The sequence below is a fragment of the Silene latifolia genome, chromosome 11 (genome assembly GCF_048544455.1).
Source record: "Silene latifolia isolate original U9 population chromosome 11, ASM4854445v1, whole genome shotgun sequence".
Lineage (NCBI taxonomy): Eukaryota > Viridiplantae > Streptophyta > Magnoliopsida > Caryophyllales > Caryophyllaceae > Silene > Silene latifolia.
Genome location: NC_133536.1, coordinates 148,255,639 through 148,272,233, shown reverse-complemented (window position 1 = coordinate 148,272,233; position 16,595 = coordinate 148,255,639). Strand labels below are relative to the sequence as shown.

The 16,595-nt window shown below is 36.3% G+C and overlaps 1 long non-coding RNA gene across 1 annotated transcript; it reads right to left on the bottom strand.

Moving 5' to 3' along the window:
• Positions 1-9,402: 9,402 nt before the first annotated feature.
• LOC141611960 (uncharacterized) lies at positions 9,403-13,209 on the bottom strand. Its single transcript, XR_012528926.1, has 6 exons — positions 12,910-13,209; positions 12,780-12,795; positions 12,216-12,319; positions 11,019-11,059; positions 9,846-9,952; positions 9,403-9,721 (listed from the first exon to the last, which is right to left on the bottom strand). It is a non-coding gene; the product is annotated as an uncharacterized LOC141611960 (long non-coding RNA).
• Between the last annotated feature and the right edge of the window lie 3,386 nt (positions 13,210-16,595).

Below are 16,595 nucleotides of genomic sequence, written 5' to 3'. Positions count from 1 at the left end.
ATATTATTTTGAGATAACCTGTAAATTTTCATAATTTTTGGACTAGTTATGCTCGAAAAATGAATTTTTCACTATTAAATTCGGATTTAAGAGAAAAATAAGTTAATATGAGTTAAATTTCGAATCTGGTCATAGAAAATTAATATGTTGTCACATGCAATTTTACAAGATGTGTGTAAAATAATTGGCTATAAAGAAGTCTTTTAGCATGATTTATGAATTTTTGAAGAAAAATGGCATAAATAGTGACATTATTAGTTGAAAATTAATAAAACATAACCTATGACTAAGGAAAAACGTCTAATGTTGCATTTTATTATATTTTTCAGATCTAAAATTGAAAAGTTAATGAAAATAATTTTTCCATGTTTTTATGATTATTTTATTAAATATCGATAAACCGCAACATTGTTTTTCCGGAAAAATTTCGAAATTTTTAACCTAAGATTTTGAACATTATGAGTGTCATGGAATTTTTCCAGAATTTTCATGAATTTAAATTTCAAATTTTGAATTTATTTGAAATTTTTGGATTTATTTGAAGTTTAATAGCTTATTTTTGTAATTTTGGTCCATTTATGAACAATTTTTGTAAATAAAAGTTAATTATGGTCAAATTACTAGTGGAGACTATATTTTGAGTCCTAAGAGGTTAGGGTAATTAACTTATGCATAAATATGAGTTTATGTATTTTTGTGATTATAAAATGTTGAAATCACGCAAATCCGTAAAAACCGAGTTATATACGATATTGGCTAATTAAAAGGCGATTTAGCATAAAATTGAGCATGTTCATACATAATATAATGCTGCATTTTCTTTATGATTGTCATAATTTTAATTTATGTAATTTTGAATTATGTAATTTCACTTAGTATGGCCTTAGATTTTAATTGGTATTTCCCGAAATGTATGGGAATATCGATTCGGTTGTAATTTTTATTGTGATCTCGTATCACCGTTTTGTAATTTAATAGATTTATTTTATTTTAGTTACAAATGTATAATAGGAAATTATGTAATTTATTATGTAATTTTATTCATTCCGGAGTTCCAAAAGACGGATTTCTTCAAGAATGGCGATACATAAAGACGGTGTTACCTCGAGATGCGTACCACAATCGAAGTTCAAGGGACCAATGGAGTTGGTTTCCGAATATGTAATAGATTAATAGTTTTTCTATTTTAGGAAAGGCCATACTAGGATTTATTTATTTTATGCTTGCATTTTATTTTATGTCACATGCATCGCTAAATCGCCATAACTAAACATGCATTGTTATTTTATCGAGTTTATCGACCGTGTCAATTCGAATTATCGTAGTTCACCGCTTTAGTTCACTTAAAACGTGATAGATAATAAATTGACATGACCTCTCGCTAAAACAAACAATTGAGAACATAGCCTTACCAAATAGTAGAAACCATGAAAACCTATTTCGCGAGGGAGTGCACTCGGCTACCCCGGGGTACAAACCTTGTTACGTAGGGGAAATGGGTGATGAATGTTAATCCACCGAATTCATATTGATAAGGGATGTATCGGCTACCCCGTGCCCAAGTTGATGTGGGTTTGGATAATGGACACATTTATTCGAAATTTGGATTGAACTCAACAAAAGTTATTGATAAGGGATGTATCGGCTACCCCGTGCCCTTGTTGATGTGTTTTGGGCTATAGATAAACATTAGAGTAATTTTATCGACCAAGAGTTCTAAAGGTAGAATCGATTAAAAGGTTAATCCACCGAGTTATATTAATGAAGGTTGCATCGGCTACCCCGTGCCTAAGTTGATATGAATTTGGGTCTTGGAATCATTTATTATAGTTGGGAAGAGGTCACTATATAAATGTTCATATCTTGTTAAATTTGCAAGTATGATTTAAAAAGACAAATGTTAATATTTCCTTTCCTCCATATTTGTAGTGCATTACAATGAATCCAACAAATGCTACCGCACCAATTACTATTGAGTCATATCACCATGTTCTTGACGACGTATGCTCCAACAATAATTTCGATACAACTAGAGAACTTCATTTCGGGATAGGTTCGGATGGAAACCTTAATTTCATCACCACTTCTAAACCACCCACTACTACTAGACCACGTGTGAGTCCGTCTCAGGAAGACTACCTCACACGATCTATAGGGTCTTTATCTCTGGAAGATAAGGATGCCAAAGCTAGTGGGAGCTCTAGCAATCAAGTCCTTGCTTCCAAGGGTAAAAGGTTCAAGAAGAAAGGGAAGAAAGTCAAAAACTTCAAGCAAGTTAATGATGAATGCCATTATTGCTATGGCATGGGACATTGGCTAAGGAATTGCCCTATGTATTTGCGAAATATAAGGGAGGGACTCATTACTCCAAAAGGTACAATTCCTAAAGAAATTTATGTTATTGATATAAATTATACTTCCACTACGACATGGGTACTTGATACCGGTTGTGGTTCTCACCTTTGTAATCATTTACAGGGTTTAAGAGATGTGGAGAAGCTTAGCAAGGGAGATGTGGATCTTCGACTTGGAAATGGAGCTCGGGTAGCGGCCGAATCCAAAGGAACTTATGTTCTAGCTTTGCCAAACGGTTTTGAGTTGTATTTGCATAATTGTTTTTATGTTCCTACTCTCTCTAAAAACATTATTTCAATCGCCATGCTAGACATGGACGGTTTTTGTTTTGTCATTAAGAACAATCGTTGCTCTATTTCTAGGAATGATTTGGTTATTGGCCAAGCTTCCTCCATAAATGGCATTTACATTTTAGAGACCTCAAATCCGACAAATGATATTTATAACATTCAATCAAAGAAACTCAAAACAAGTGACCCAAGTGAAGCGTTCATTTGGCATTGTCGATTAGGTCACATAAACGAGAATCGCATCAAAAGATTAGTTTCGACTAATGTGATTACACCATTTGATTATCAATCATTTGGTACATGCGAATATTGCCTTCTTGGCAAAATGACTCGTAATCCTTTTAGCGGTAAAGGGACACGAGCTAGTGAGCTATTGGGACTCATACACACCGATGTATGTGGACCAATGACTATCACCGCTCGTGGTAATTATGACTACTTCATAACCTTCACCGATGATTTAAGTAGATATGGATATATCTATTTAATGAAACATAAGAGTGAAGCGTTTGAGAAATTCAAAGAATTTCAAAACGAAGTAGAGAACCAATTGAACAAGAGGATTAAGGCACTACGATCCGATCGTGGTGGTGAATACCTTAGCCTTGAATTTGATTCACACTTGAAAGGTTGTGGCATCATATCACAACTTTCTCCACCTGGAACACCACAACTAAATGGCGTTGCCGAAAGGAGAAATCGAACCCTACTTGATATGGTTCGATCCATGATGAGTCAAACCGAGTTACCGAACTCGTTTTGGGGATTTGCAATCCAAACTGCAATTCTATCTTTGAATAATAGTCCCACTAAAGCCACCGAAAAGACTCCATTTGAGACATGGAAAGGAAGAGTTCCTAATCTATCCTATATGAAAATTTGGGGATGTGATGCTTACGTCAAGGCTAAACCCGACAATAAGCTTGCCCCAAGATCCGAAAAATGCATCTTTGTAGGCTATCCCTTGACCTCTCGAGGTTACTATTTCTATAAACCTCAAGAGAACAAAGTGTTTGTGTCTTGCGAGGCTGTCTTCTTAGAACGGGAATTTATTTCTAAGAGACAGAGTGGGAGAAATTTTGAACTTGACGAAGTTCAAGAGCCACAAACCGAGGTAGAGACGCAAGAAGATGTTCCTTCGTCGTCTAACGCGGTTGTACCTCCTCCACTAAGAAGGACGGGCCGAGTCATTCGCCATCCCGATCGATATGTGGGACTTATCGAGGAAGATGGAACGCTCGATGTGTTGCTTATGGAAAGTGACGAGCCCGCCACCTACAAGGCCGCAATCTCTAGTCCTAATTCCACCTTATGGCTTGAAGCCATGAAGTCCGAAATGGATTCTATGCTTGAAAACCAAGTTTGGGACTTGGTAGATTTGCCTAAAGGGGCAAGACCCCTCCAATGCAAATGGATATTCAAGGTCAAAAATGGCATAGAAGGACATGACGATGTCTACAAAGCTAGGCTAGTGGCAAAAGGATTTACCCAAGTCCAAGGTCTCCATTATGATGAGACCTTCGCCCCCGTAGCCATGCTAAGATCCATACGGATTTTGTTAACGATTGCCGCATTTCATGATTATGAAATTTGGCAAATGGATGTCAAAACCGCTTTTCTAAATGGGCATTTAGAAGAGGAGGTGTACATGATACAACCCGAAGGTTTTGTTGATTCTACAAATCCTAACAAGGTATGCAAGCTTAAGAGATCCATTTATGGTCTTAAGCAAGCATCTAGAAGTTGGAATCATCGATTCAATCATGTTATAAAAGAAAATGGGTTCACTCGAAATGTTGAGGAACCATGTTTATACATGAAATTCAGTGGGAGCAATGTTGTGTTTCTAATCTTGTATGTCGATGACATACTACTCATTGGAAATGATATTCCAATGTTGTCTTCGTTTAAGAAGTGGTTAGGTAACCACTTCCAAATGAAGGATTTAGGAGAGGCACAACGCATATTAGGTATCCGGATCTATAGAGATAGACCCAAGAGGATATTGGCACTAAGTCAAGAGTCTTATGTTGATAAGATTCTTTGACGATTCAGCATGGACAAATCCAAAAGGGGTTTGGTACCAATGGTAACCGGAACGATATTGAGCGGACTCAATGTCCCTCCGAACCCCATGATGTTGAACGCATGAAGTTGATCCCTTACGCTTCCGCTGTTGGATCAATCATGTATGCCATGATATGCACACGTCTCGATGTCTCGTATGCCTTGAGCATGACGAGTAGATATCAAGCAAATCCGGGTGAGAGTCACTGGATTCTTTGTCAAGAACATCCTTAAGTACTTGAGAAGAACTAAGGACTCTATCCTTGTGTTTGGAGGAGACACTGAGTTGCGTGTTACAGGATACACGGACTCAAGTTTTCAAACAGATAGAGATGACATGAAATCACAAGCTGGTTTTGTTTTCATGCTCAATGGTGGTGCCGTAAGCTGGAGAAGCTTCAAGGAAGTCAGAACCGCGGATTCAACAACGGAGGTGAGTACATAGCAAAGCATCGAGGCGCCAAGGAAGCTATGTGGATCAAGCAATTCACGGAAGGTCTAAAAGTAGTACCTACCGCCGATGATCCCATCACTCTCTATTGTGATAATAGTGGGACGATCTTCCAAGCTAAGGAGCCGAAGTCTAGTAATAGATCTAGACATGTACTTAGAAAATATCATGTAATAAGAGATTTCATTGAAAGAAAGGAAATTGCGATTTGTAAGGTTGGGACGGATGACAACATAGCCGATCCGCTCACCAAGCCTTTATCGCAGGCTAAGCATGATGGGCATGTTACGTCCATGGGACTTAAACGTGTACCAAATTTTGTTAGATTTTGAAATGAAATAAAAGTGTTGTTTTTGTTCATGTTCATAATCACATTTGTCTTTTATCTTTAATTTATACTTTGTTACATCCATACGGGTTGTAGAGACAATTGAACCCCGTTAAAGTGAACACGGATTAACATAGTATTTGCCCATAGTCACTTGTATGAGGTGACGTCTCGAAGTGACTATAGTGTGAGGCGATTGATGGCAAGTTCAAGTGCCATAGAGTCATGTGAGATGACTAGTCGATCACATAGGCGGATTTATTAAGAACATTTTGTCGGGCCTAATGACCGCTTATAGAGTTCGGCAAATTTATATAGCCTGGTCGTGGCGAGAGCTACTATAGTATTCAAATGAGTCGATTCTTTTGACTAAAGACTATTCGCCTAAGATGGCACAGTTTCAGATTAACTTTGATTTGTGTTACTACGACCTTCGTAAATGGGGTCAAATGGGCATATTTTGGGTTATGATGGCTGTGGCTAGTCGAAGGGAATGAGTGCGATAGGAATTGTCCACCCCTTGTCAGGGTTATAACAATATCTCAGGGCCACTCGAGGAGCAATGAACTGGAAATGCGTGGCCACGCTCGGAAGGTATCCAGTGTGGATAAATCCGGTCAATCAGTTATTCTCCAGATCGAGGAAACCACTCTCGATATGATCACTTGCAAGTACGACCTGAAAGACACCTTGCATTGAGTGGGAGATAGTAATAGGACAAGAGAATTGGTGACGCACACTTGTCGAGGACAAGTGGGAGATTGTTGGAATATGTGTCCTCCGACAATAATGCGATCACGACTGTTGATCATGATGATCACATGTTTAAGTCTCATTTTAAAGAATACAATTGGGAAGTAATTTTGTTACTGTCAACTGGTCAACATATATCGGTAATGATTGGCTGACTAGAGTTTGACATTCATTTGTCGTGAGACGGTGGTGATCGATTGACCCCTAGGTCATACCTAAAGGGCAATACACTTAATTGATTATTTAATTAATCGTATAACGTTGCGAGTTAATTAAATTACTTGAAAATTGACGGACGATTTTGGAAGTAAAATTTACGTATCAAATTGAAATGTGATTAAATGAGATACGGTCTGAGTAATCGAATTGTATCATTACTCGGATGAAATTATTGTTTAAAGAAACAATCGGAATAGAATGAATTATTGTAAATACGATTTACAAATTGGTAAAATATTTTGGCACAAGTAATTATGAAATTACTAAGTCAATTTTTGTATGTGACGTATTTTTAATACGTTGATTTTTAATATGTTAAAAATACATAACAAATATATGTGACATATAACATGTAACATATAGACAATTGACAAAAATAATATGAAATCCATATTATTGAATAGGCCGAAAATTAGAAGGGCTTGAGCTAATTATAACTTGTTTGTAATTAGTGAATAAACATAATGATGAAAAAGGAACCTAGCCATGCAAGCCTATTGTTCCTTGTGAAGAACAAATTCTCCATGCATTGGCTCACCCATAAAGCCCCTCTTACACGGTTTTGGGGAAGACAATTATCATTATTTTTCTCTATAATTTTACCAAATAATATACAAAAGCTAGTGTATTATTTTTCATGCTAATTCACTCATCCAATATCCAAGTTCTAGTGAGAAGAATATCCTCTCTTCTTCTCTCTTAAAAAAACCGAAAATACATAAGAGTTTTATAAAAGTTTTTGGTTCAATTTTCTCCTAAATTAATATTATACTAGATCAAATAATATTAATTAGATTAAGTGTTAAGCCTTGGGTATATAGCTTGGGGAGAGATCTTATTCTTAGATCTTGTTCATCCATTGGAATAGCTCAAGAACAAGAAGAGAAAGGTGATCTCTCTTGTGCCCAATATAGCCGAAATATTGAATGTAAGGACATTATTTCTCTTCTTTTATATTAATGTTTGCATGCATAAAATCCGTTTTAATTTTATGATAAATTAATTAGACATATATGAGTATGCTAAAAATGTATTTGAATCTACATTTCCTTCAGCATGTCCACAGATTGGCGTGTAGGTGGCCCATGTCCACAGAGGGACGCGTGTGGTTGAGGCACGACGTCTGGCAGGGGATTCGGTTGGCTTCCGGACTTGGTACTTCTGGGCGTCCCGGTATCTTTGTGGTGAGTTGTGGTGTCGTGGGCGTGTCCCCAGCACCAGTGGTTGTGGGTACGTCTGGGCGTGTCCCGGTGCCGGAGTGGTGATGGTATAATAGTGTCTCATTCATATTGTTGGCATATTTCACGTTTACCTATCATGTTGTATCGTATGTGTAATTATTGAAACTGACATGTTGTGTGTCTGTGTAATTGTCACCTATTTCCGGGGAGGTTTGTGTCAATCCATATGATATTTCCGATTATATGGGGAGCAGGTTAAATACAGGTTATCTTTGGTAGCACGTGGAAGACGGGACGAGCCTTGACGACATTCGAGTCGAGTATAGTTAACTAGAAGAGTATAGTAGTCAAGAGTTGTATTCTTTTATTTATTCATTCATGATTATGTATTTGACTAAACTTATCATTTATAATAAATGTTTCTTGATTGTATCTCCGATTTACCGCATCGGGAAATCGAGATGGTAACACCTCTCAATTACCTTGGCCGGGTAAGATGGGGGTGTTACAACCATCATTACCTCGTTAAAACCACACTTACTAGCTATAACTCCTACCGCAAAAGACTTTGGCAACGACGTCAATCACGGTCCTCAGGCGACACTACCACCAGGTCACCTTCTCCATCACTTAATGTTCCCACAACTGCAATGCTTATACCTACAACAAACACCAGTCGATCAGACACTCACCGCCACCATCACTTAATCCACGACCACCACCACCAATCACCACACCCACAACTCAACTCGTGAACCACCACCCATAGACAGTGATGACCACCACCACCACTCAATACACGAACACTACATCCATTATTACAATCATAAATTAGCATTAATTTGTTTTTTTGTTAGAATAATTGTTAATTGTTGATTAATCTTAGCTAATTGAGGAAATTAAAAAATCCAAAATCTTCAATTTTAATCAGTCATTAATATGAATTTCATGAAGGTCTTCCACTAATAATGTAAAATAAAATAGAATGAGAGTAAAAAGATGAAAGGAGTAAAATAGGAATAGATTATAGAAGGATTAAATATTGATCTAGGGGCAAAATGGTCATAAAAAAGTCTTTTCACCTGAAAGTGCAAATGTGTGCAATTTTTGACCTGAGAACATTTGAGGGGAGTAATTTGATAAAAAGTTTATAAAAGGAGTTTTTTTTAGAAAAGTGTTTCTATAAGGGATTAATAATTAATTTACTCTAATAATAATGTGATTAACAATTTAAATACTTATTCTACACCCAAATTATCATATATAATCGACAGATTTTTTTTATTTTGATAAGTGGACTACTACAATACTGATGAAAGAGAACGGTCGTGCACCATTCTTAAAGCTATTTTGGACCGTCCTGTGGCCAAGCGTTCTCTTTTAGTTAAGAGCATGGTTGAAATAAAGTCAACCCGATCTCTTTGTAACAACAATTAGAACAGTTGCGCTCCTTGACCGTGCTCTTTGATATATCATAGAGAACGGTGGCATATGAGAACCGGTCTCTTTGATAAGGCAGGTCTCTTTGATAGAGTTGTCGATTTTTTGGCGCCTTTGTTCTACCATTTCAAAGAGAACGGTAGTCATGGTACAACCGTCTTGTTTGTTAATTTCAAAGAGAGTGGGTTTTACAAGGAACCATTCTCTTTGATCCTGGAATTTTTTTTTAAATATTTCTGTTTTTATCGTAACCCTTACACCATTGAATCATTTAGCTCATAATAATTAAACCTGTTACAATTCAGAAACTCCAGCAAGTTTTACGCAACAAATAAACTTCATATTTAATTGGAATCCATAAGGACAAAATCTTGAAAAAATATACAAAGTCTATCATGTTATTAAGAGCCTACAAATATCGAATATATGCTACCTTGTGCGGAATATAAATAGAAATCCCTCAATCCTCATCCCTTAGTCGCTTCCAAGTGCAAATAAATCGAACTTCAAAAAATTTTAATCATCGTCTTCATTCACCATTTCTTTTAGGCTTAAATTGGAGTGTGAATTCAACTCAAATATTCCGCACCTCGCCAATCTGCTCAACCGTGTACATCTTTGGGGCGTTAAGCATGAACTATATACACACAACACCCACTGTAGTTAAAATATACTAGATATGATGCTTAAAGTAAAATAATTACTTAAGATGGAAATGCGAAAAACAAAGAGATGCAAATGATTAAATAAAAAAAACATACATTTGGGAGAGTATTAATATATCTTCCTTTGATAATCTCCAACATATATCGCCAAACATAATATCCGCATAATACGCTCCCAACAAGCTTTGGTATCCAAACAAGGCCTAAATGAAAGCAGGTTAAACATCTCAATGCTTGGCAGCTTTATAAACAAGGTGCAGCAATCCTAGCTCATTTGTTATCTTATGCATGAAAATTACTTTGATAATAATTCTATAATTTTTGGCTTAGAAGAGTATTGGTGCTAAGCTCTTCTAATTCGTAAGGGAGTTCTGAAGCTTATTACTAAATTCTGTAAGAATTTCTTATGGAATGTTGAGGAGGGATGGCTGACAAAATAATGACAAAGATATATACATTCATAATCTCCAAAGTGATCTGACTGAGAATATGTAATATTCTCACCTGAACTCAAAATTATTGTTTCCATGTAACCGGCACTCCAATAATATACCCAAAATGAAACAAACTCTAAACGCTCGTTTAGCAGATACAAGGCTCTAGTTGACAATGATGGTATTCGGCTTTTACAAATAAACAAGGAAGAGAGTGGCCAAAGAATTGTCTACTCGTCTGAAGCACAATCAATATTAACCACTTCAATCACAAACGTCCAAGTATGTACAACTATATCACAGTAATAAGTTGCCTTTCTCATCGTCCTTCCAGAGGAAACAAACAATTTATTCGTGTATGGCAAAACTGTATAGAGAGGACGCGTCCCCTTTTTGTCGAATTGGCAAACAACTACTTTCAGCAATTGATTTTCCTTCACATCTTCCAAAAAGAAAAACTAAAGAGATTAAGAAGCTTTAACCTTTATTTGGGTGTGTTTTCTTGAGCCGTATGAGATAAAATTCTCATATATGGTTCTTAGAGGGGGGTGGCTTTTAGCGCTTTACATATCTCAATAAAGTTTATGATTGGTTAAACAAAAGATACCGGATCAAAGCTAAGTTAAACAAAAGATACCGGATCAAAATCAACACTTGATTATGACAGCAATTGTGATGATCAAAGAACTCATATATGCTAAAAAGCGCTATCAATTTAACATGTTTGTTTTGACAGAGGAGTGTCAATTTAACATCTAACGTCAACTACCTCCCAATACAAGAATTTCAGGGAAATTGAAAATTTTCAAAAGTAGAATGCAAGAAATCAACATACCACACGTTATGCAGTGAAAAAAATTCTCACGATCGCCAACCCTGGTTAAATACAAGCATTTATAGTTAGATGCATTTCCATATAGCAACTACTACTATAATAGATGAGTTAAAACAACAAATACACAATTATGATACATTTCAGAACAGAACATTTAATTCTCTACTTCAAATCATTAATATGAAGGAAACATCCCTCACTAAGAGAAGAGAGTTGGGGGCACAAGTTAAAAAATATACACTCACAAGTTCTAAATTTTGCATTAGCTTTGAACATATGAGGGAGGATTAGATATAGTTTACGAATTAGAATAACACAAATTATGTTTACTGAGCAAATTTCACTAAACAGAAATGCACCAAATATCAAACCCACACTTGATTTACTTTCACCCCTGAACCCTCTTTCTTCGACTTAAATTTCAGTTGGTTGGGAATGAATTACAATAACACTCTAACAATCAAGCTTTAAGGAAAAAGCATGCAAAAATATTCAACTTACATTATATAATTACTTCTATTTGGAAATTCATAAAATCCGCTAATTAAGTTTTGTGTAAAAACAAAAGAGGGTTTTTGCAGAAAGAGGGGACAAGAACAACAAATACATGAATTGTACTGAGACCATACAACAAAGCTGGCAATTCGGACATACAGCTATAGACCACACAAGAATTTAACTATCACAACTCCTTGACACTGGTTGCAGAATAAGTGATCTAAATATCATATTTACGGCTTAACAAAAGTTCAACGACGTCAAATCAAATTCACGTCTCAACAAAAGAGCGGACTAAAATTAACACACATGATTCTGGAATTTAGGAAAGCGTAATCAAACAGATACAGTCCTTCAGTGGTTATTATTGTACCAATATCATATTAGCTATTAAAGTGATTCCTTCAATCTTATTCGTAACTGGTTAGCCCCTTAAACCTAGTAAAGCGTCATACTCATTCTGTTGCGCGACTAGCAAACACTTGTTTAGATAGCAAGCAGCATAGCAACATAAGTTAAACTAGTAAGAATACATAGAAAAAAGTCCAAATGAGTCCTTGATCGAAAATTGCACGCAAATACGAGAAAACGAAATTGAAACGTATGGGTGATGTTATAATGACAAGAAATGAGCAGATTGTAGAAAGGAAGCAGTCGGCAATAAAAGAGAGAGTAAGAAAAGAGTAATGTGAGGGTTACCATAACAGAACCCAGCGGAAAGAGTAAAGAAGGGGCATCAGAAGGCAGGTTAGCATTATTACTCTCATAAAAGGAGGCAGCCTCGATCCTCTAGGTTAAATCGCCTACCAAACACATATCACTATAACTTAGCCTTACATTTATTTACTAGTAATACTGCAAATCAACATGACAACACATATGCTTAAACATCATATAATAAACATGTAATGAAATGAAATATATTAAAAAAGAAATCGAGTTTGGCATGCATTTATTGAAAATAAGGAAATTAGTGGGTAAAGGAGATTTTTGAGGGCGTCTCCAAACACACTCAGAACACTCGCCCTCAGTCTTTTGGAGTTCATTCTTTTTCTGAAAATAACACACATGGGGTTATTTTGATAGTAAAAACAAGAGAATGAAATGAAAGGAAAGGAAATAAGCATTGGGTAAACTTTATGATTGCACAGGATACTAATTACATTAATCAATTAGGAATAAAAGGGTTCGCTAATTCAAACTTCACACAAAATTGGAATTGAAATTAGAATAAATTGGGGAAAAAATGGGAACATTACTCACCTATTTACAGCATACCCTACAAAATTAAGACAAAAGGGTTTGAAATGGAAGAAAGTCAGAAACTTTGTTTAGAAATCAGCACAATTAAAAATGTAATTGGGTTTAATAATTAGGGTAATAAGTATATTACCAAAGAATTAACTGACGATTGCGGCGGAACCACGGAGAGTGATAATGTCCTTAGTAACTGTTCTTGAAGCCATTGATGATTTCTTTATTTGAAGTTTTGAGATTTAAGAAATTGAAATCGAAATACATAGTGAAAGTATTGTTGAATGATTCTGGGTTTGTTTACTTGTTCAAATGAATGGGGTTTTTGATGAATGAGGTTTTTGATGAATTGATGAGATAAAAAGAACAAATATAATGGTGCGAACAACAAGTCTTGAGTAGGCTTTAGGAAAAAGAGAACGGCATGTGATAGAGACCGTGCTCTTTGTTTTTTCAAGGAGACCGGTTTCACATATTAACCGGTCTCTTTTATATATTAAGACGGTTGGTCAAACCTAACCGTTCTCTTTGTTAATGTACGAGAACGGTTCGAACAAACAACCGTTCTCTATTGGAATCCTATATACGCGCTTAAACTAAAAATAAAAATGAGACCAGTTCCGCTATCAACCGTTCTTGAAGGGGCGTTCTCGAAGCCTTAAATTGTAGTGTATAGGGCTAGCAATAGAGAGAATTAAGTTGATATATTTTTTTAGTCAAGGGTAGGTAAATGAAAAATAGACCACAAAAAATAATATAATATAATATAAGTAAAAAATGTACTGCAAAAATATACTTGTTTCTTGTTCTCATTCCTTTTTCCATTCCCTTTGAGAAACTAACCATTGGAGGTGGCAAATAAGTCAATCAGATCATTTTTGGTTTGGTTTACTTTGGATTCAGGTTATTTCGGTGGACCTTTATTTTCGATTTCAGTTCGATTCAATTCATGTTGGATTCGGTTTTCGCGTTTAATCGGTTGTAGATATTTCGGGTAGATGCAGGTTTGAGTCGGGTCAATATTGGAGCAAATAAAGTTCTATTCGGGTCAATATTAGAGCAGATGAGATTCGAGTCAGGTCATATTCGGATCGGATGTCAAGGGATTAGGTTTTTATTCAAAACATCGAATATAATACAAATAATTTTTTTTAATAAGTAATATACAATGTTTTTTATAACTAAGATATACTATTAATTCAGAGACGCCAAATAGACCTGACAAAAGCAACCCGACCCGAAAAGACTGACCTGAGACCTGAAGTGACCCGAACTACATCACCCGAATCTGACCTGAAGACCCGAATTGACCCGACCCGACCCGAACATGACCTAAGCTTTCTTGAGCCGTAATTGACCCGACCCGAAAATGACCCGATCTGAAACCACCAAACCCGAAAATGACCCGACAAAGTATAATTCTAATTGAACCGAAAAGACTTAAAATGGCTATTTCTCTATTATTCATTGACCCGAAAAGGACCTGACCAGAAACAACCCGCCCCGACCAACAACTCGAAACAGAATTAACCCGAAATAATTGAGAGACCCGACCCGAACCCGACCCATAGACCCGCTGTAACACCCGCGAATTTCCAACTTTGACATTAATAAAAATATTAAACCGTTTAATTACTTTATTTTATATTTTTGAATTATTCAATTTAATTAATTTTATTTCAAACACGATTTTTATAAAAGAAATATATAAAAGCTCATTTATACACGTATTATTAAATTATATTTTTAAGGCACAATTTATATAAGGAAGTATGTATATATATTTTTTGGTCGGACAATAATAGTGACAGTAATAATAATATTTCCGTATTAAATTCCGTCTAATAGACCGTCGCATTTCAAGTGGGAATCTTGACTAAACTCGGATCAACCAAAAGTTGACAACACACTCACCTACCCTCTTACACTCTACCTTTATACATCATCATATACTATTATTATTATATATTATTATTATTATATATATATTATTATTGTTAATATCATTATGGTTGTATCCCGTCCCCACCCCCCCTTCACTTCTCCTTCCTTCTTTCGAAATCACAGAGCAACAACAGCAGCAACTCACCATACTCAACTCCATTTTATTCGACCTTTAAACCCGCATCCCTCCCTCATTTCTCGACCAAATTCGATGATTTTTGTACCATTTTCTTCCTCTTTCCTTCCTCGTTCTTTCAAGGTAAGAAAGTTTCAGTTTTGACTGAGTTTTCGAAAATGTCGTCTTAAAAGACAACTCGGTTTCTTGTCTTAAACAACTCGTTTTTCCTCCTTTTAGTTGAAGACCTTGAAGACTGAAGAAAGGCTCATGTTTTTGGACATTTTCCCCGAAAATTCGAGAGCTAAGGTAACGGTGATAGGTTACTCGACAATGAATCGATATTTCGCCCTTTCAACTCTGTTTTCACTTTTATTTGTCGTAAAGTTTAGTCCTTTATGTCTCTTATATGCGTGGTTGAATATGAAAATTTAGGGGTCATTGTTACATGGTTATTCGAGTGCTTTTCGTAGTCTGTTTTACCTTGATGAAATCGGGTATAGAGTGGTTGTTTTGAGTACAGTTTTCATCTCAAAAGAACGGGTGTTTGTAGCTTCTTTTTCTGGTTTTTGGTCGAGCATGGTGGTGGTAAATTGTGGTGGTTATTCACGTTTTGAGTCATGCTTACTTCCGTCTCAACTATACCTTCTAATTCTGTTTTCATTCGAGTTGAATGGACTGCTAGGTTCCGGGGTTAAAACCAAGACAGGGGAAGTCCGTGAGCCCTGTTTTGGGACGGGTGTGTATGAGTGGGCATTGGCGGGTGTTTGTGGCTATTCTTGGCTGTTTTTGGGTCATAGGGGTGGCCTGTTTCAGGACCGTTTGGGTCTGACTTGGGATGGGACAGAGAGTAGTAAAAGTTGTTTAGTCCGTATGGGAAATGAGCGTATAAATGCGTGTGTGTATGTACCCGTCTTATGCTTGTCAATGGCTGACTTTGGCTGATTTCGAGTTGTAATGGTGGCCTATTTCGGGACTGTTTTGGTCTGAGTTGGGACGGGACATAGAATAGTATGAAGGGTGGTTGTAGGTAGTCGAGTAGTGGCTGAGCTCGGCTGTTTCGTGCGGGTAGTGACGGGTTGTTCATCACGGTGGGAGTGTACCCCACTCTTATTTCTTCATTTGCCTTAGTATTCCATTTTGTGAAGGGTGACTTTTGGGCTCACCATTATTTAGTCACTGGGCTCACCCTTGTTTAGTTGTTGGGCTCACTACCCCTTAATTTGTGGGTTCACCTTATGGCATTTAATGGATTCATTATACCTTAATTATTGGGCTAAATACATTAGATGTATTGGACTTGTGGTATTGAATTTGTTGGGTTGATATGAGTAAATTCTTTGGGCCTCACCTAGTTTGCTTTTTTGGGCTCATTAATGAGTCACTTGTGCATGTTTCCGTTTCATTCCGTCAATTTCACATAACGTAAATTATTCATTATCGCTTTTTGTATTTTATTTAACTGCATGTATATTTATGAAATGAAAGATTTATTTATATGTTACAAGTATGAAAAATATTATTATAAATAATTACTTAAAAGAGTCGTATCTTTGTAGAAGTGCCATAATACTATCATATATGTTTGATATGCCTTTATGCCTTACTTGTGCCGTTCTGCCAAGTATTGGTTCACGCCGCTCTCGTGCCGTTCTGCCGGGAGTTGGTTGATTTATGTTTTCCCGCCCCTTTCGGACTGTTCTGCCGATTGTGGGTTAGCTCATATTGTATTCTGGTGACAATGCCTTTATGATATACATTTTGCT